The 20,008-nt window shown below is 37.6% G+C and overlaps 1 long non-coding RNA gene across 4 annotated transcripts in view; it reads right to left on the reverse strand.

The window, feature by feature from the left end:
* The window catches only part of LOC140505700 (uncharacterized), a 254,517-nt gene that overhangs the window by 23,530 nt on the left and 210,979 nt on the right, over positions 1 to 20,008 (reverse strand). For all 4 annotated transcript variants that reach the window (XR_011967624.1, XR_011967623.1, XR_011967626.1 and 1 more), the window contains one exon: positions 11,263 to 11,497. This is a non-coding gene — a long non-coding RNA (uncharacterized lncRNA). The remainder of the gene's footprint in view (positions 1 to 11,262; positions 11,498 to 20,008) is intronic.

Raw genomic sequence — 20,008 nt, forward strand, 5'->3', positions numbered from 1 at the left:
GTTGAAGACCTGCAATGAAATTGTTTGTCACCCAGCCTCTGGTTATCCAGATGGTCTCCAATGGCTTCAAAATACATGGAAAACCCATCACAGAAAATAGAATTTGGTCCTTTATGTTTCCACAAAATACATGAAACTTTGGCTCTTTCTGTTTTTATCAGGAGGCATTTTAAGTAAACATTTACAAAAGGAGGAAGTAGGTTTCTTTGCCCTGATATTGGCAGTCCCTCAACATCTGTAAGCATTCTCCGTGTCAAGGAGAGTTTGGGTGAGAGGTTGTACTTAATTTCCAATTTCCATTCTTTTAAATGGACATGTGATTTAAAGTAGTTTTGCTTTTTTTTTTTTTTAATGTAGCAAGAATGTGGAAGGCCCCAAATAATGAAAGTAAATGAAATGGCAATAATAATTAGGATAAAATTATCCTATCCTTTTAAAGCTCTAGGGAGATTCTCAAGAGAACTTTGAGAACACATTTCCAGACAAAAATAAGAAAGGCATTTTTTTACTCTATACTGACAAAAGCAAATTAAGCCATGTCTTGGAACCCTTGTATATCATTATAGCAAGTGTCATATTCAAGAGTAGTAACATTTAGAACCCAACACCCCTACCCCCACCCCCAGCCCAATTCAATAACAAAAACAACGTCTACAAATCCCACCAAAAATTTAGGGAATGAATTTAGTCAGCAATTAATAGATAATTTAATTATCATACATTTATTGTTTTCCACCTGTGTATGTAAGCTGTTTTCTGATTTGAAATGTTTGCTTTCTGCCATTTGAATAACAGCTTGAGGTGGTTTCTTTGGGGGAGGGTGTCAGAATTTAGAATATATATATGTACATATACAGATACATATATACATATGCACATATAAATGCATTTAAATATTGTGTGATATTTACATCTGTGTGTATAACATATACATACCTATCTCCATATATATATATATATATATATATATATACACACAACATACCAAAAGTTCATCATGCAAAATAAAAGAGGTCTCTTCCCTTGGTATCTTAGATTACGCTCTTTGGTAAAAAATGTTCACAGAGGTATCAACAGTTAAGTCACTTCACCGGTTGGGATGTCCTCCTGTTTTTTGCTCAGCTTTTTAGTCATATCCAATTCTTCATGGTCTCATGGACCATAGCACACCAGACAATACTGTCCATGTGGTTTTCTTGGCAGATACTGGAATGGTTTGCCATTTTCTTCTCCAGTGGATCACTCATTTTCAGAACTCTCCACTATGACCAATCAATCTATCTTGGGTAACACTGAATGGCATAGCATATAGTTATATTTAGCTATTCAAATCCCTCAGCCATGATGAGGAGGTAATCCAAAAGGGGGGATGCCCCTGAGGTAACCCTTTCCTTATTGTATGCCAATTTTACCTCTGATAGTATATTTTGTTTTGTTTTCTTTATGGGATTTCATTAAACGTCTGAAATGATGCATTTGATGGCGGGTGGTAAATATCACATGGACAACAATGGCATTTTAGGAATTCTCCAAGAAGCATCTTTGTATAGCTGTCAATAATGCAACTAAACAAGGCTAAGTGGATGATGGGGTCTTCATCACCATAATTGCCAAAAACAATTACACTGCAGTAACTGTTGGCCTAATGTATGAATAAAGAGGTGTAGTTACCATACTACAACCGAAGCCTGGGGTCTGTAGCTAAGAATTTTCTTCAAGAGCTGTGATTACCAATAAAAGTACATAAAAGTTGACATCAAAATCTCACATAGTAGGTGCTTTAATCAGGGTTTATTTATTCACTGACTGACGGTGGTGATTATTAAACTGTCGCTTCATTCTGACAATGTGTTGGTATATTACTGGGTTGCTGTTGTCCTGGCAAATAGGACCAGGTTAAGGGTCCAGGATGATTTCCACATTCACAGTAGCATTATTATCCCAATTCCTTTCTTAACTGTTATGTGAATTTGATTGCATTACCACATTAAGGAAGTCAAGGGCACCTAACCTATGGCATCAGCTGTAGGAAAAGGGCCTGGGGACTACACTGACCTCTCTCCTACTCTAGTGTTTCCTGCAGGGCAGAAATAAAACCTGGGTGATCCAGAACAACTGTGCTGGTGTTTGTAAGGATAGTTTATTCTATGGTGGCCACAAAACTAATTGTTTGGACAAAGAAAAGACATGGTTAGCCAGGGGAGACCTTTGTTCAGGAGAAGTACACTTATAGGAGTCTGCTGTTTCTGCATTGGGTTGTATAAGTGAACTAAAAATATGATCTAAAGTAGGTGCTATTTCAACAAGAATAACCTGTAATTCATTTAGTTAGTACATAACTGGGAGCGCTTTTCCCCTCTTCTTGGCAAGATCTGTCTTTGAGAAGCAAAAAGGAGTTGGTAACCATTTAACATACAATTGAAACAACCTCTCTCGGCTTAATCAGTATTCTACTATCCATAGACAAAGGACAGCTACAACACTAAAGATCGTAGTAATATAAGCACTTTAAAGCTATCTCTTCAATCAGTTTCATCAGGGGATTTGGAACCTCTAAATCTCTGCAGGCAAAATGAAATGACATGTGAAGCAATTACACAGTGAATTTGAGCAATATAATTAATGTGGTTTATTAGGAACAAACTAAAATTTCTTTGGCCTGAATTACCTAGATGATTCCAACTTTTCACTTAAATTTAATCTGTCCAGATGTAGCAACAACAAGGCAAATAACAGCTTTGAACAGTTCTGTGAAGCTAATCAAAGTTATTTAAAGGGATTAGTTCATGTTGGTTGAGAACAACCTCTGAAACCTGAAAAGTTTTAGAAACAATTTTATTAGGCCATTTGGTGGAGGAGATACCTGGAAGAAGGTGTGGCTCCCTCCCAAGTCTCTGTGAGAATTACATTATATAGAGTTAGGACAAAAGTACCAGCACAAATTAGGACAAAAGTACCAGCACAAATTACATGTAGGCAGTTTTCAGAGGAGGGAAGGTCCCAGGTGAGGTTGATATACCTGCATATGTACACACGTATATACACATGCATGAACCTGATTATATATGTATATGAACACACATATTAGCAGGTAAGTATAAACATTCAATATCATTTAGAGTATCTAAAATGCAAGCTTTGGGTATACCCAAAAAAGACTTAGGTGGCATCTAGAATTTAAGTATTGCTTGCAGCCATCTGGTTTCCCTAGAACATCTCTGAAGTCAGCCTGATCTCTGTTATAAGTTTGGGGTTAGACAATTTTCTAGTCACATAAAACTAGGTTTGAACAATATTAATAAATATTATAATAATTTCACCACATTAATGTGGTATATTGTGGTAGTCTGATCATCTCCATTTGAATTAGATTTGGCTTAAAAAAAACAAAACCTCTTCAGCTAGTCTCTTGACACCAGGACCTTCTTAGCTTCTTTTATATCTTTTTTTTTGTGACTTGTTCAAATAAATTCATCAGTCTTAAATTCTTCTTTCTGCTAAATTTAAAGCTTTGACAATCAACAAATGCTGTTTCTTTACAACCAAACAAGATATTCCGAGCTGCTTCTCTTCAACTATGCAAGATATCTTTTGAATCCTGAACTAGAGTGGAAAATAAAGTTTATTTTTCTAATTCTTTAATTCTTCATATGAAAATCCCTAAGGCGGATTATGTTTTCTATTCACTCTAATATTCTATGAGGACTCTAACAATCTATGCAAGTGAGGAATTAATGCCATCCTAGAACTCTGAGTCAAATTTAACTCAGTGACTGCTTTTTTTAGAACTTTCTTGCAGGCCTAATTCTTGAATAAGTGAACCATCAAGGCAGACTTAACTGAGCTATTCTTTTTAAGAAGCAAATATATACCCTCAGACAAGTGAAATCTCAAAAGTCATTCCCTTAAACATAATAAAGCATGAAAGTATTCTTGATAGTGGAGGGATAACAGGAGGCCCACAAAACAAAAGTAGCTAATGATACCAGCAGAAAACGCTAAACAGTACAGACCAATCAATCAATAATCATCAAGTATCTATTAAGCGCCTACTTCATGCCAAGCACTAGGAATACTCTGCCCTCAAGGAGTTTACAGTCTACCTAGAGATACAAGCAAAATAAATAAAAGGTAGTTTCCAGAGAGAAGAAACTAGCAACTGTGGAGGGACCAGAAAAGGCTTCATCTATAAGATGTACATGACTTCAGCCTTCAATGAAGCAATCTTCTTTCTAAAAGGTGAAGGTGAAGTGGGAGGACATTAAGTTCATAAAATACTAGTACAAAGGTACAAAGATGGAAGGTAGAAAAGAAAATATGTGTGACGAGAGGTTTTCTTTATTTGTTTGGGATTTTTTTTTGACATAGACATGGAGGGATCCGTGAACTTATTTTTTTTTTATTTATTCTGACAACTATATTTGAGTCTAATTGGTTTCCTTTGTAATTTCATGTATTTTAATTTATGCATTTTTAAAAAATATTATTCTGAGGAATCTATAGGCTTCTCCAGACCCCAGAAGGGTCTACGATACACAAAAAGTTAAGAGCCTCTGCTGATAGTCAGAAAATAATGTATAATGGAGATGGAGATACAGGCTGAGGCTATGTTGTAAAGGCTTTAAATACTAAAGAAGGGAGTGATATTTCTTCCTGGGGGCAACAGGGGGTTATGAATTCTTTCTGGAGTTCACTGAGTGGCATGAAAAGACCTATCCCTTAGGAAAAGCATATTACCAGCTACATGGGTGATAGTTTGAGACAAGGTATGAACTAGAATGATGGTCATTTACATGGAAAGCAGGAATCAGATGTAAGAAATGTTGGGAAGGTATAAAGAACAAGATCTAACAATTGATTGGAAATACTGGTTGAGGGAGCGTGAGGAATCAAGGATAATTGAGAGTGGGAGACTGGAAGGATAATGTGTCCTTAACATAAATAGGGAACTTCAGAAGAGAGATAGGTTTAGTACAAAAGATAATGAGGTGGGTTTGTTTTTTGACATATTGGGATTGAGTTGTCTATGGAATATCCAATTGGAAGTGTCCAATAGGCAGCTGGTGATGAGGGACTGAAGTTCAAGAGTGGCTGAGGGGAGTCAAATCTAGGAGACAACTGCAGAGAAATGATGATTAATCCCATGGATGCCAAGGAAAGAGAGAGGAAAAGAAGGACTCAACAGAGTCTTAGTGTACACACCTACAATTAGGGAGCAGGATATACATAATAATCCAGTAAAGAAAACTCAAAAGGAACAGTCAGATAGGTAGGAGAAAATCCAGGGAACAGAGTCATGAAAACCCACAGAGAATATCCAGGAGGAGGTGGTCAACAGTTTAAATTCTGCAAAGAGGTCAAGAAGGTTGAGAATTGAGAAAACGTCATTAGATGTGACAATTAAAAAATGAAGGATAATTTTGGAGAGAATGGTTTCAGTTGAGTAATTAGGTAGGAAGCCAGATTGAAAAAAAAATTTAGAGAGTGAATGAGAGAAGATGAAGTAGAAATGAGTATATATAGCTTCTTCTAACAATTGAACTGTGAAGGGAAGAAAGATGTAGGCTAATAGCTTGAAAGGTGGTAGGATTTAATGAAGGTTTTTAATTATGAGATTTGGGCACATCTACAGAAAGTCTGAGAAAAATCAGTAGAGGAGAGACTGAGAAATGGGATGGGGGGGGCAACTAGGTAGCGCATTTGATAGAACACTAGCCCTAGAGTCAGGAAAACCTGAGTTCAAATCCAACCTCACACATTTGACACTTACTAATGTGATCCTGGACAAGTCACTTAACCCTGATTGCCTCACCCAAAAAGAAAAAAAAAAGTAGGGAGAGGAAAGATGACCAGAAAATGATGATTATGAACTAATATTTATGTAGCACTACAAAATTTGCAAAGTACCTTACAAATTTATCTCATTTTATCCTCAAAACAATTCTGGGATATAAGTGCTAAAGTTATCCCAATTTTACAGATAAGGAAACTGAGGAAGGCAAATATTAAGTGAATTGCCACTAAGCTACTAGGTGTCTGAGGCTGGATTTGAATTCAGTTCTCCCTGACTCCCGGTTTAGAGTTATTTTTACTGCAGAAGACAAATGGGCATGAGATTAAAGGCATATGTAAAAAGAGTTCTTTGTGAAGCTGGAGTCTTACAAGGGAGATGATGGGGATGTTAAGATGTTTTGCAATTTTTCTCAATAAATCACGTCATAGAATTTGAGAGTAAAAGAGACCTCCCTAGCCAGCTAGTCCAGATCATAAAAAAAGGAATCCCCACCATCAAGTACTTAACAAAAAATTGTCCCATTTCTAATAGAAGACTTTCAAGGAGGAAGAACTTATGAATTCCAATAAACAGGACATTCCACTTTGGAACAATTCTAATTGTTCAAAAATTTTCCCTGATGTCAAGAACGAATTTAACTCTTAGCACTTTCTGTTCATTGTTCCTCATTCAACTTGTGTTTAGAGGACAAACAAATCCCTCCTCCCAATGAGGGCAATATGAGGCCATCCTCCAAAAAGGAGGTGACAGTAGGAGGGGAAGGTGCAGGGGTCTTTAGGAGAGAAGGCTTGGAATTGATTCTGGGAGAAAGAATTAGTTAAGAAAGAACCAAAAGACGATAGTAAATAGTTTACATTTTAGTTGCTGCTGCTTTATGTAGATCATCTCATAAGATCTTCACAAGGAAACAAATAAGGAAACCATTATTTATTAATCTCCTACTGTATGCTTGTTATCTCTTGTTATCCTGACAATGATCCTAAAAATAGGTACTATGGCCTCCATTTTACAGTTGAGGAAACTAAGGTAAACAAAGGTTAAGTGAATTATCCAGGGTTACACAGCCAGTAAATGTCTGAGAATAGAATTCAACTCAAGAGTAGGTAGGAACAAATTTTAACACTTTACACTTGTGAGATTTAACAGATAAGGAAGATTCAGAGAGGTTGTAATTTACTTAAAATGATACTGCCAATATATGGTTGAACAAGCTCGGAATCCAAGCAAAATCTAGTCATCTGGGGCATATATGGTATTTATCTGATTGGGCAATCCGCTCTAACCCAATCCACTGCTAGACTAATGAGAGAATCTTGGACACTACCCCACCAATCATAGTAGCTGCCACAGAATGGAGACAGGTCCTAAGAGCTGTGGCTGCAACCCCAGCACACCCCCTGGTGATGGTAATTTTCATTACACATTGTAAAAAATAAACTAGAGCCTTTTAGAAGGAGAGGGGCCATTGGGCACCCTACCTGTTAGCACGCGCCATATGTGCAGAGGCTGTACAGAGAAAGATTAGGTGGCAGATTATTTTAGTAATCACAGATAGGGTCTAGGACTGTAATTTCATTTGTAAAGTACTTATTCTCAAACTTTCAAGACCTATTTCTACTCTTAAAATTTTTGAGAATCCCCAAAAGAATTTTTTGTTCATATGGGTTACATCTATTGACATGATGATAGAGATTAAAACCTCTTACTATTATTATGAAAATAATATTGACCCTGCAGATCCCCTGAAAGAGTCTCAGAAACCCAGAAGTCCCTGGATCAAACTTTGAAAACTACTGGATAAAGAAACTCCCTCTCCCAATGCAAGTCAGCATCCTCTATAAAAATTATAGTTTAAAAGAGTTTCTTAGAGCACTGAAAGGTTAAGTGATGTGTCCTGGATCACAGAGGGATAGAACACAGTCTTGAACATAAGTTTTCCTGGCTGCCTAACATAAGAGGTGATAAAGATCTAACAGAGGGTAATAGCAAAAGAATGGAAACGAGGGGACATGAGAAGAAAACATTTTGAAGGCAAAATTGATGGGACTTGGTGACTCATAGCAGATGGAAAAAAGACATGGGAAAGGGAAGATTCAAAGATGGTTGTTACAAGGAAATACAGTGAGTAAGGAATGTGATCCCCAGGCTCAGAAGGTTTCTTTTTCCAGGTTCATAGGTTATTAGATGTAAGAAAGACTAAGTTTTGTCAATTAATTTAAAAAATTATTTAAAAGAATTAAAAATTTAAAAAAATTATTAAAATTAAAAAAATTAGTTTTTATCCAAAAGGAAACTTGAACCCATTCTGCAGAAGAAAAAATTAATGCTAGTGAATAAAAATAAATCTTTAGAGATAAAAGGAACCATGTGGGGCATATGCAGGAATTCATCTCCTCAGGCAAATTTCCTTCCGCATTCTTTCTTTCTAAGGAATGCAAGTACCCATCAACCTAAGGATAAACTGCTCTCTCATTCAAACCAGACTTTTCTCAAGGCCACCCACATCTGCCCTACAAGCATGTAGTCTTCCTCCCCCTCCTCTACTCCCCTTTCACAAGATACTTAGTCTAAAAAAACTACAGCTGGGGAAAGATGGTGGTACTTGGGTGCTGAGGTTTCACAATATAAACACCAATTATATCTGATTATATCATTTTGCATATGTACATCTGTCCCAAATTAGAAATACTTGTGAATGGAATACTATGAATGTCTTTGATGTTCATTACTGTTACAGTTATGCACGAGGGAGACCTTTCATTTGTTTACAGACTGAATTGCCAGTTTCCCCAAACTGAGGGATACGGAGTAACCACTATGGTTTACATTACAGAATAGTTAATGTAGATGAAAGGATTTCTTGAATCAAGTCATATTGCTCTGTTATTACCAGTAGTATAAAACAACATGAGTAAATCAAGGTAAAGTAAATAAACTGAGGGTTATCAGGGGCTCCTCAAAAGCAAAATAGCTTTATATTTCTGGAACAGACTGAAGGCAAAGTAGAGGAGAAAGAAAAGAGGCAGTTGTAGTGTGTTTACACATCCCACTGTCTCCCCCAGCTGTCTTAATGTCTTGTTCGGTTCTGCTTGGGGGGTGGGAAGTTGGGGCAAGAGGGGGAAAAGGAGAGCAGAAGGCCAAGACTGTGATGATACATTAATGGTAAAGATCAATGGATGAGGGGTGGGGTAGAGGGAGGAAGGGAATTTAGAACTTAAAATAAAAATATTTATTAATGATAAAGTAAAATTTTTAAAGTATATTAAAAGTAAAAAAGTATTAAAAAAATATAAAGTAAAAGATTCTACCCTACCCCATCTAGTCCCTATTTCAGAACTTCAGATGTCACACATAACAATTAGGTCTACACCAACAAAAGTAAAGACAATCTTATGCATAGCACCTGAGATTCCCCCCACCCCCTTATATGCACAAAGCCCCTGATAACCCTGGATTTCTTTTTATTACCTTGATTTCATACCAACATGGATCCCAAGAAAGTCATCATAGATTCAAGGTCTCTATGGATATGGGTCAAAATCCCCTCAAAACAATAGTTCACGAGTTCTAATTAATTAATGTATTTACTTATACTGAGCCAAATAGAAAGGACATTAATTCAAAGCAAATCCATCTGAATAGCAAAGTTAAGTTATCAGATCCTGCCATACCCACTGAAATCTACCTTCCCACAATTTCCACACCACCCATGGAGGAAATGCACTGGGGCCAAAAATACATAAAATCCGCAAATGTGCATGAAAGGGCAGACAGTGGGGAATATGCCTAGAGGAGACACTTCTAGGAACATGTGTGGCTAGATAACCAGTGTAAAGGTGCACATATTGAGGGCACATGATAATTCATGTGCCCTGACCACATATACCATCAGACCACTTACCACTTAGGCCTCAAATACTGTAGAAACACCCATGTCCTTGGGTGATATCATATACTGTTCTCTACTATCATCCGCCTGTCTTCAGCAAAATTCAGTCTCTTTAAACCTGTTAGCCTCTATTGGGGGCAGTGGATGTTGGCTCTCTTGAATGGGAATTCTAGAGTTCTTTTAGACAGTACAAAGCTTTGATATTTTCATCTAGACAGCCATCCAAAGTCAGTTGATGTCTCTCTCTTGTTGACTGCCTTTCTGCTATTCTCCCACAAAGTTCCTGGACCCAGCCAACAATTCTATAAAAACAGCGCTCTAGAGCCCTGAGCTTTCCATCTCCCAGAGGAAAAGCTGTTGGGGCCAAACCAGGTGTCTTCCATCTGTTCCACAACAACCACTTCCATCTACACCAGCATAAAGTGCCTTCCTTCTCCTGTTGCCAGCCAAATGTCCCAAATGAGATGTGGGGAGCCTCTAGTGCAAAGCAGAACAACCTTCCCTTCAACTTCAGGCCTCCTCTCTCCTGCTGCACCTGTGCTTTGTGGGTGGAGGTGTGGTGCCCCTGTAGTCAGTAATGAACATTGTCACACCCAGTCATACCCATTACATTCCAGTGACTCTGCATTACTCTCAATCATCATCCAAACTCCATTCCTCACCCCCTACCACCCAATTCTAGGCTAAGAAAATAGAACAAGCAAAGTTACAGAGGTATAGGGGTGTGCTGGGGCCAGCTTATACTGTACCTCAAGAGTGAATTGTTAAATTTTCCAGTAAGAGCACTCACATCTCAGAAATCAGCAAACAACAGAAATCAGGACTTAATTTATTGTTTGTTGATTGCTTAGTTTTAAGAAAATGAAGACTGAGCTTACATGTGCCAGGCATGCTTTTTTTTCCCTTTCTTCCGAAAGTTACTTGCTAAATATTTATTTGTACACTCTTACATAGGTAAGAATGAGTGTGATATTTTATAGAGAGTGAGAACACTAACAAAAGGCTAACAGTGGTAAGTAATAGGAAATAATGTTGGTTTGATGGGGGGGAGTCAGAATGTAGAGGACCTTAAATGTAAATCTTGCCCCTCCCTGCCCTATATTTATCAAGAAAAGTTGCTGTTGAGTTTAAGGGAATGGGGTTCTGTGTCCCATCCTTCTCCACTAAGACCCCCTTCTTAGCTCTGGACCCATACATGTGTAGTTGGACAGAGTTCAATCACTGGGGAGCTTGAGATCCCAAAAAATAGGATCAAGCTTTTTTTCCCCCTCACTGTCTGACTCTATATATCCCCTCTTTGGAGCCTCAGGAAAAATGTATTTATAACAGTTTTAGGTGCATGTCTAAGGTGGTCCCAAAGGGAGAAGGAGAAAGGTACTCCATGTAGATCATGCATTGAACAGCTCTATGTATTTGTTCTATACAAAAGAAATATTTAATATGCACAAGACCCACAAATGTGAATTGACAGGAAGTTTAAACAAGAAGGAGTGACGTAACTATTTTAACTCTTTCCCAGGGGGGTTGATAACTTTAAACATCGGTACCTGATATAGTTGTGGGATTATTCAATACTCACTTTACATCTCCCTCTGGCTCTTCATCCCCAAATAATTCACTCTAGTTTCGTTTCTTCTGGCAATAAAGGACAGAAGTTGAGTTCCTCCCCCTGTCATCTGCTCTGATGGGTCAATCTGATGCCCCTGTGACCAGGAGCTCCAGACAAAGGACCCAGGATCTTCAGAACTCTCAAATTCACAAGTTGACTCAGAGGCTGGACACATCCATTTCAGGATTGATGTTTGTTCACCTACCTTCAGGAAAGAAAGAAAACAGAATTAGAAGCTTGGAGCCCAAGGCATTAGCTGCCATGTGATGAGAGTCTGCCTGCCATTTCTACCAGAATAGGAACAAAGTATTTGACTCAAATATTCTTGTTATGCTTGGCAGATGGGAAATAGGGGGTTAGATTCCTGCAACCACCTGTAATGTTAATGGGATGTAAGATCTTCCTCACCTGGATCCCATTAAGGAAAGCTTACTTAGGGGAAGCTTGCTTGTAGAAAGGTTTTCACACCTTTTGCTAATTTCTAATTAGGCTCTGAATCACAAAGGTTGTGATGTCTTCTGGTTCCAAGAAGTGTATATATATTCTGGGGTGAAGCATTTTATCTTACGGGTTAGTTTATGAGAAGGATCTTGTGGTTTCCTGGTGGAGCCTCTGAGTAGCCATATGATTAGAGCTCGTGTCTGCTGAGACATAAAGACTGTTGACCCAGGGATGTATGTGAAGTGTATAACAATATTGCTATGATTCAGGCAGTAGAGCCTCATCTCTTGGTCTTTAGTTCTCTGCTTATATTTTCTCTATATTTTATCTGTTTGTATTTTCTCTGAAGTTCAGGGTGCTAACTTTTCCCCTGAACTAGTGAATGTAATTTAAAAAAGGTTGTTCACCCCTTCAACAGCTATCTTTCCTAGCAAGCAGATCTAAGAATTTGTGTTAGCAGCCATCCTGTGGAGTTACCTTTACACCACCTAAAACTGTAGTCTTTCACTAGAGATTGCTGAAAATACTATTTCTAGCCCAGATTAACCACCTACTCTTTAGACTAATTTTTTACCATGCTCCCCAACTGGATATCTTTCCCTCCCCCCAATTCCCTTATGTGTATTATTTTCTCTCATTAGAATTTAAGCTCTTTGTGGGAAGGAGCAGTTTTTCCTTTTGCTTGTATTTGACTTCCAATGATTTCACACTGTGTCTGACATATACTGTGTTAAATTATCTTTTCTAAGCTACAGAATCTTGTGATCCCAGTGCTGACTATAATTTTATTACAATGTTATGTGTACCAATTATGTTTAGAATTTCTGCCTTTAATTTTTTTAATTTATAATTCCCTGTCTTCCTCTATTTTTATAAAGATTCTATGTGATAAAGAGATATATTTCTATAATGTTCTTGTTCAGAGGACCCCATGAGGCTTGCCCTATGCTTTAGGGGCACAATTGCAACATAAAATAAGTTCTGAAGATAAACAGTGACTGCACGGAGTGCTCTATATTCCATGATGGCAAGATGAACAAGACCAGTCAAGCGCCTACTAGGACACCAGCTGCTCCACAAACTTGCACACATTGAACTCTTTTTTTTCTCTACTGCGCATAGCCATAAATGTGGCCAATGTGAAAGTGAAAATGAGGTTACTAATAAAATCACCTGATTGATTGAAATAGCAAAGTTAAATGCAGGAACTTTGATAATTGACTGTATTTCAATTGTTACTATGGTGATGGAGTCAACTGACCTCCACCTTTGCATATGGAAATGAATTATTTTAGCTTTTTCTTCTTAGCTGTTATTCTTTAACTCTTCAATCATATCTTCAAAAAGTATCTCCTATACTATCTGCATTGTCTTTTCCTAGACTTTTGTTTCAAGGCCACCTCTACTATGAAGCCTTCCCCAAATTCCCTCAAATGTTGCTTTTTTCTCCCTCTTTAAATTAGCTTGTATTTCCCTAATAAGTCTCTTCAGAACCTTGGAATTGGAATGGACCTCAGAGGCTATATAGTCCAACCCACAACTGAACGGACATTCCCATCTATCACTTACCCATCAAGTAATCATCCAACTTTTGATTGAAAATGTCTAGTAATAGGGAAATCACTGCCTCCAAGAGATATCTCATTCCACCTCTGGAAAGCTCCAGTTAGTGCATTTTACCTTACAGTGAGTCCAAACAAATTATTGAGGAAGAATCCACTATTGGGTAAGAACTGCTGAGAAAGGTTGAAAGGAATATAACAGAAATCAGATTTAGACCACTATATAACACAATAAAGACAACATATGCAACCTTTATGTTAATGGTCATATCATAAAACTATTAAAAGAGAACTAGATCATGTACCTTTCATATCTATAGAAGGAAGAAAAATCCATCAAACAAAGGATGGAGGAGTTTGCAAAAGATAAAATGGAAAATTTCTATTCATGAAATTGAAAAACCTTAACAAGAAGAAATCCCAACTAGGATAAGGAGGGAAGCTGTTGATTAGGGAAAACAGTTTTGTCTAATATTTCTGAGAAGATTCTGATAACTGAGAAATATAGGAAACACACACACACACACACACACACACACACACACACAAGACCAAGAGACATTTTCCAATGGATAAGTAGTCAAAAGATATGAGCAAACACTTCTCAAAAGACGAATTACTAACTAAAATTCTGTGGAATATTATTCTAAATCATTAATAACAAAATACAAATCCAACAATTCCACATATCCAAAAAACTGGCAACAATAGGGATAGTCAATGTTGCATAATTTTGGAAAAATGAACATTCTAATAATACATGTGTCAGCCATCCTTTCCAGCTATGTATTATATGCAAATTTGATAAGCATGCCATCTATCATTTTATCCGAGTCATTGAGAAAAGGCATAGGGCCAAACTCTCTGCATTGTGAATTGATTCAGTTATTCTACAAAGCAATATGCACTTAGGCTAAGAAAGTACCAAAATGCCCAAGGATTCCAGGATCTAGAAATCTCACTGTTATGTACAACCTCCCCAAAGGAGTCAATGAAAGAAAGGTCAGGCTTACACCCAAATGTTTATTGCAGTATTGGTTTATTAGTTTTGTGGTAGCAAAGAACTAAAGAAAAATGAATGTCCAACTACTGTAGAATGGCTAAATGAATTATGGTACATAAAAGTAATAGAATATTCTGTTATAAGAAAAACTGAATATGATTAATATGCAGAAGTGTAAATAAACTAGAGAAAAGTGAACTAAGCAGAAGTAGTAAAACAATATAGTCAATGATTATAGCATTGTAAATAGAAAGAATATTTTTAAAAATCAAAATTGAAGTTTTAAGAATATTGACCTCAAAAAAATCTGGGAATGCACCTTTTTTCTTTTATACAACGGTGGGAGAATATGGGTGATGGAACATTGAGTAGGCTGCCCAACATCGTTGAAGTATTGTTTACTTTTGTTGAATTTCTCTTCTTTTCTTTTTTTATTCCCAATAATGGTTCTATGGAAGGGGAAGGGAAATGGAATAAATAAGGAAATGAAGATGATATTAAAATTTATCAGTAAAAGGTTAAAATAACTATGTTAATTTTAAAAACAAATTTCACCTTATTGAATTTAGCTTAACAGCCTAGTCTGTTGGCATCTTTTTAGATCTTATGTCATCCAGTGTATTAGCTATCCTGCCTAGCTTTCTGTTATCTGTAAATTTGTTAAGCATGCTAAGTGTACTTTTATCCAAGTCATTGATAAAGATGTTAAACAGCACACAGTCAAACTCAAATCCCTGAGACACTTCAATAGAAATTTCCTTTCAAGTTGACATTGAATCATTAATGCCTTCTTTGAGCCTCATCATTCAACCAGTCTGAATTTTCATGATTATACTATCATCTAGCCCACATTTCTCCATGTTTTACACAAGAATTGCATGAAAGACTTTGTGAAACACTCTGGTAAAATCTCAATAAACTCTGTATTACATTCCCTTGATGTTCCAGTCTAGTGACTGTTAAAAAAACAGGATGTTAATCTGCCATGATCTGCTCTTGATGGAGCATGTCAACTTTGTGATCTCCACTTCCTTTTCTAGAGGTTCCATAAGTCACCTTTTCAATATTTACTAGCTTTTTTCCAGGAACTGAAGTCATGCTCTAGTTTCCATATTTTATTCTTTTCCCTTTTTGAACAATTGTGTCATTTACCCTTTTCCAGTTTTATGGTATTGCAACCATCCTTGAAAATCTTTCAGAGATAACTGAGTAGTTCATTAGTCACATAATTCTTTCAGAGCCTGAGGATGTGGTTCACTAGGACCATGTTACTTGAATTCATCAGAAGCAGACAGATGCTCCCTTTCTTCTATACTCATTTTGAGTACAAACTCCTTATTAGCCATTTTTGCTCTCTCCTTTCTAGGGAAGAGGTTATTCTCTTTGGCAAAAAAATGGAAGCAAAACTAAAAATTGAACCAATCTTCCATCTCTCTAATCATTAGTTATCATTCTTCCAGTCCCTCTAAGCAATGGTCCTTTCCATTCTTATCCTTATCTTTTCACAAATGTGATTTTTGAAAAGTCCCTCAGCTCAGTCTGACACATGTTTTTGTATTCATATTTTTGTATTCATCTTTCATGACTTTGCCTCCATCTCCTTTCCATGACTCTTTAAATCTAAGAAGGGTTATCAGTTCCCTGAGCATTCACATCAGTGACTTTAGACATCTCTCCTTTTTCCTCCTCAGCAGTCCTTAGCATTGACTTCTCACCCCTCCTAGGTTTGGAGAGTTGACTCCCTCCATTGGATTTTGGCACATGGAATCCAACATATCCTTCCTCTGAACTCTGAAATCTTCTCTTGAAAAATGTAAGCTCTCTTCACAGCTCTTTTCTTCTCTTTCATAAATTCTGAGACAGAATTTTCACATACTCCTAAGGTTCTGATGATGACTCGCCTACCAACCAGTTTCCCTTTATTAGTAAGAATCAGATGGAAAATAAATTTCCCCTTTATTGGTGCTTCCACCTTTTGAGGGATGATATTATGAAGCAGCCCCAAGTCTGAAAAGTTCCACGTCTGAGGCCCACTACCTATCTGAGAATATTCTGATCTCTCAGGTAAGTTTCTTGAGGGCTGGGTCTATTTTTCTATTTACATCATTAGCACTTAGATCAGTCCTTTGCACACAGTGCAAAAATAATACCTAATAAATGTATTGAAATGAACTAAACTAAGCTGTCTTTGATGAATGAATAAAGACACATTGAGAAAGCAGTTACTGAGTGCAAAACACTATACTAAGTATGGAGGAATACAAATTCAAGCAAAAACAAGTTCTTTCCCTCAAGGAACTTACATTCTAATGGGGTGTGGGGGAGATGACACACAAAAGGAAGCTGAGAAATGTGAGGAAGAAGTAACAGAAGGAGCCTGGTGTCAAAGTCTAGAAAGTCAAAAACAAAGCCAGCAAGGGAATGGCCTGGGCTCTTGCCCCAAATGGACACTCCAGGAGTGGGAGAAGATGGATAGTATGGGAGAGAGATGTTCTAGCAAGAGAAGGCTACAGACACTGAGGACAATTCCAGGGTGGGATTGAGGCTGAGAGATGGTTAGAAAGTCAGAAACCATAGGATAATGAAGGTTGGATGGCCTGGGATCCTCCTCAAAGTGGAGAACTTAGGGGAACTCTCTCCTAAAGCAAGGTGAGCAGAAGGAGGGATTTTCCAAGGTGAGGAGGTCCAAGGCTCTGGTGGAATTGCAGGTTGAGACTCAGCAGAGGTATGGAGGCAAAGTCCAGAAAGTCAGAAGGTTTCCCCAAGCCTTTGTTTCCTCATGTAAAATGAGGGGTTTGGACTAGATGGCGTCTGAAGTGCCTCCCGGGTATAGAACTATGATTCCCCTGTTTTTATGCTTGAGGAAACTAGAGCCCAGAGAAGTGAAGGGATCATTAACAGTCATGCAAGCCATCATATAGAGTAGTATTTGAACCTGGGTTTTCTGATCCCAAATCAAGTGCACTTTCTAGTATAGTTAAGATTACCTTGGAACATAGGGCAACATTTTCAGAAATGAGGTGCCTTATTGACAGGTTTTAAGTACATTATTCTTTATCAGTCATTTTCTTATCAGATGAGTCTGCCAGAAGAAAGATCAGAAGTATCCTCTAATATCATTTTAAAAATGTATATAGAGAGATAGATTCCCACCCCATTCCCCACCCTGTTGTCCTAGTGAGAAGATACTGATCCCTTGTATTGATATTTTTTCTGAGTTCTTTAAGTGAAAATTTAAGCCTTTACAGTACAAATCACAATGTCAGTATGGAACCCAGTTCTAAATGAACCTTTTGTTGTTGATTCTATTTGTTGCTGCAATCATGTAAAGTGACTTTTTTTGTTTTTGGTTTGGGGTATGAGTGCTTCTTAACTCTCAGCAAGTCATTGTCACACTTTAACCTACTGGGCCACTGACCAGCTGGAATCCTAGGCATTCCAGTTGGTTTTTTTTCCCTTTAACAATAACACAGCTACTCCAATGTGAAAGGAAGGAAGGAACAAGGAAGGAAGGAAGGAAAGAAAGAAAAAAAGGAAAGTTTGAAGATAGGAAGGAAAAAAAAGAAAGAATGAAAAGTCCTTTGTACAATCATCATATGGCTAACAGAGTGAATTCATATTTGCCTCCACATTCTGTTTAAGGGACTCGGGTTAGCCATTTTAGTTATTCGGAAGGGTTTGGCCTTTTGGTGGACAGAGGCCAAATTTTTAAATATTTTACTACCTGTACCAGAGTTTAAGGATTCTCCCCCTGCCATCTGGACTGTGAAAAGCTGCCAACCATTTGTACCAACTCTGGAATTCCCAGCATTTTTAAGGTCAGCAGGAAGTCTTACTGGCTAGCAGGGTCATGGACAGATATTTTAAACTCTCAGTTCATGACCCAGGCTGTTGCTCAGCATTTGATTTTAACGGCTTCCTTCCAATAAGCATCTGTGTTGGACAAGAGTAGCCTCAGCCTCCTGGAGCTGCCCAGGGAGACTCCCTCCCTGGGCCTCTCTGCTCTGGAATTCGTAGCAGACTCAGATTTGGATCTTATTAGTTCAGCTTTTTCTCCATCCACTCATAGCAGCTTTGTATCTAAGAAGGTAAAGGCGATGCTGTTTCTCAATCCAATTAAATTATTTAACACTTTCCTACCATATGCAAGACCCCTGAAATAATAGTGAAAATTAATGTGACTCCTTATCACTTTTAAAACCTTTGCCTTACAACAAACTTTGAAGTAGGTGATGTAAGTATTTTTAACCCAGTTTCAAAGATGAGGGAACAGACTCAGAGAGAAGAAACTTCCCCAAGATCTCACAGGCAGTAAATAATTGGCAGAGGTAGGATTCTAGCTCAAGACTTCCAGTTCCCAATCAGTGCTCTTTTGAAAGCTAGAGCAGCAAATTGTCATCTCTGTTTACAGGGAAGGGGTAGCTAGGCAGAGAGACAGCTCTGGACCTGCAGTCCGAAAGACCTGAGTCCAAATTTGGTCTGTGTGACTCTCTTTGATCTCAGTTTTCTCATCTGTAAAATAGGGATAATAATAGTATCTATGTCTCAGGGTTGTTGTGACAGTGAAATGAGATAACCTTAAATAACTATATAATTGGTAACTATTAATGTATTATTGTTGTTATCCCAGAACCAGCGGCAAATTCAACTGTGAGGAGATATCCCTCAAAGAGTACAGCATGTGGCTCCAAGTAGGTTGGCAAGGAGGGTAAACAGAAATTAGGAGATGGAGTACAAAAATGAATATTTGTAGTTAATAGGGAGGTCAGGAGTAATTCAGTCCCTTGCCTTTCTCTCCTGACATCCACCACCACAACCCTACTCATTTGCTTCTCTCAGGTCAAAGCTCCCCTTATGAAGCGTTGATAGGGTGTGGGTTGATGGAGAACCACAAGGCATGAAATGAAAGGATGGTGGTTTCCAGCCCAAACTGGAGAGAAAGAATGCCCTCCATAGGAAAGAAGCATGTCCCCCAGATGTCAGTACCTAGGACAACGTCCCAGTCTCCTTAAAGCTCTGCTTTCCACCCTTCCCTGCTGGCTGCCTCAGTTTTCCACTATTCACAAGCTATTTGTTTCCATGATGTTTATAACAATGCAATTGGATCCCACCTCATATGGAGGTCTGACCTGAAGTGAAGTGAATTGAGTTAGTTCCTCAGTCTACTTATTTCCATGAAAAAAGAAGCAATAGCACTGATGTTTAGGAAAATTAAACATTGTATTTCCAGACTGTTGCTAGCCTTCATTCTAAAAACTGACACTACAGAAAGTTCCATTCAGACTAATTTATGACCTATTCCTTTCCACTATACATATGTGTATGTCTGTTTCTAAGTTCTATTTCTACTTTCATATATACATTTTTTTCAAAGGAGGATAAATCACCTAAAATTATATTTTCCTATGTTTCTTAAGCTATAGATCAGAAAGATCTTGCTTTTTCCTGTGAATTTAATTCTTTCCCAAGTATCCTTTATTCTCTGTAGTTAGCAAACTAAGAGAGTAATTTAAAAAATCCTTGTATCGAGCTCCACAATATAAATGGAATTTAGATAATATAGGTCTTAAAGGAAAGTAATAAAAGTGATCAAAGGACAAAGGGCTATTAAGTTAAATCTATAAGAAATACTAAAGGAATTATGGTTATTTTAACCCTGTGAGCAGAAAATGATACAAATGAGTCTATGTGTGAAAGGTTCTTAGGGAGA

The sequence above is a fragment of the Notamacropus eugenii genome, chromosome 5 (assembly GCF_028372415.1).
Source record: "Notamacropus eugenii isolate mMacEug1 chromosome 5, mMacEug1.pri_v2, whole genome shotgun sequence".
Taxonomy (NCBI): Eukaryota; Metazoa; Chordata; class Mammalia; order Diprotodontia; family Macropodidae; genus Notamacropus; species Notamacropus eugenii.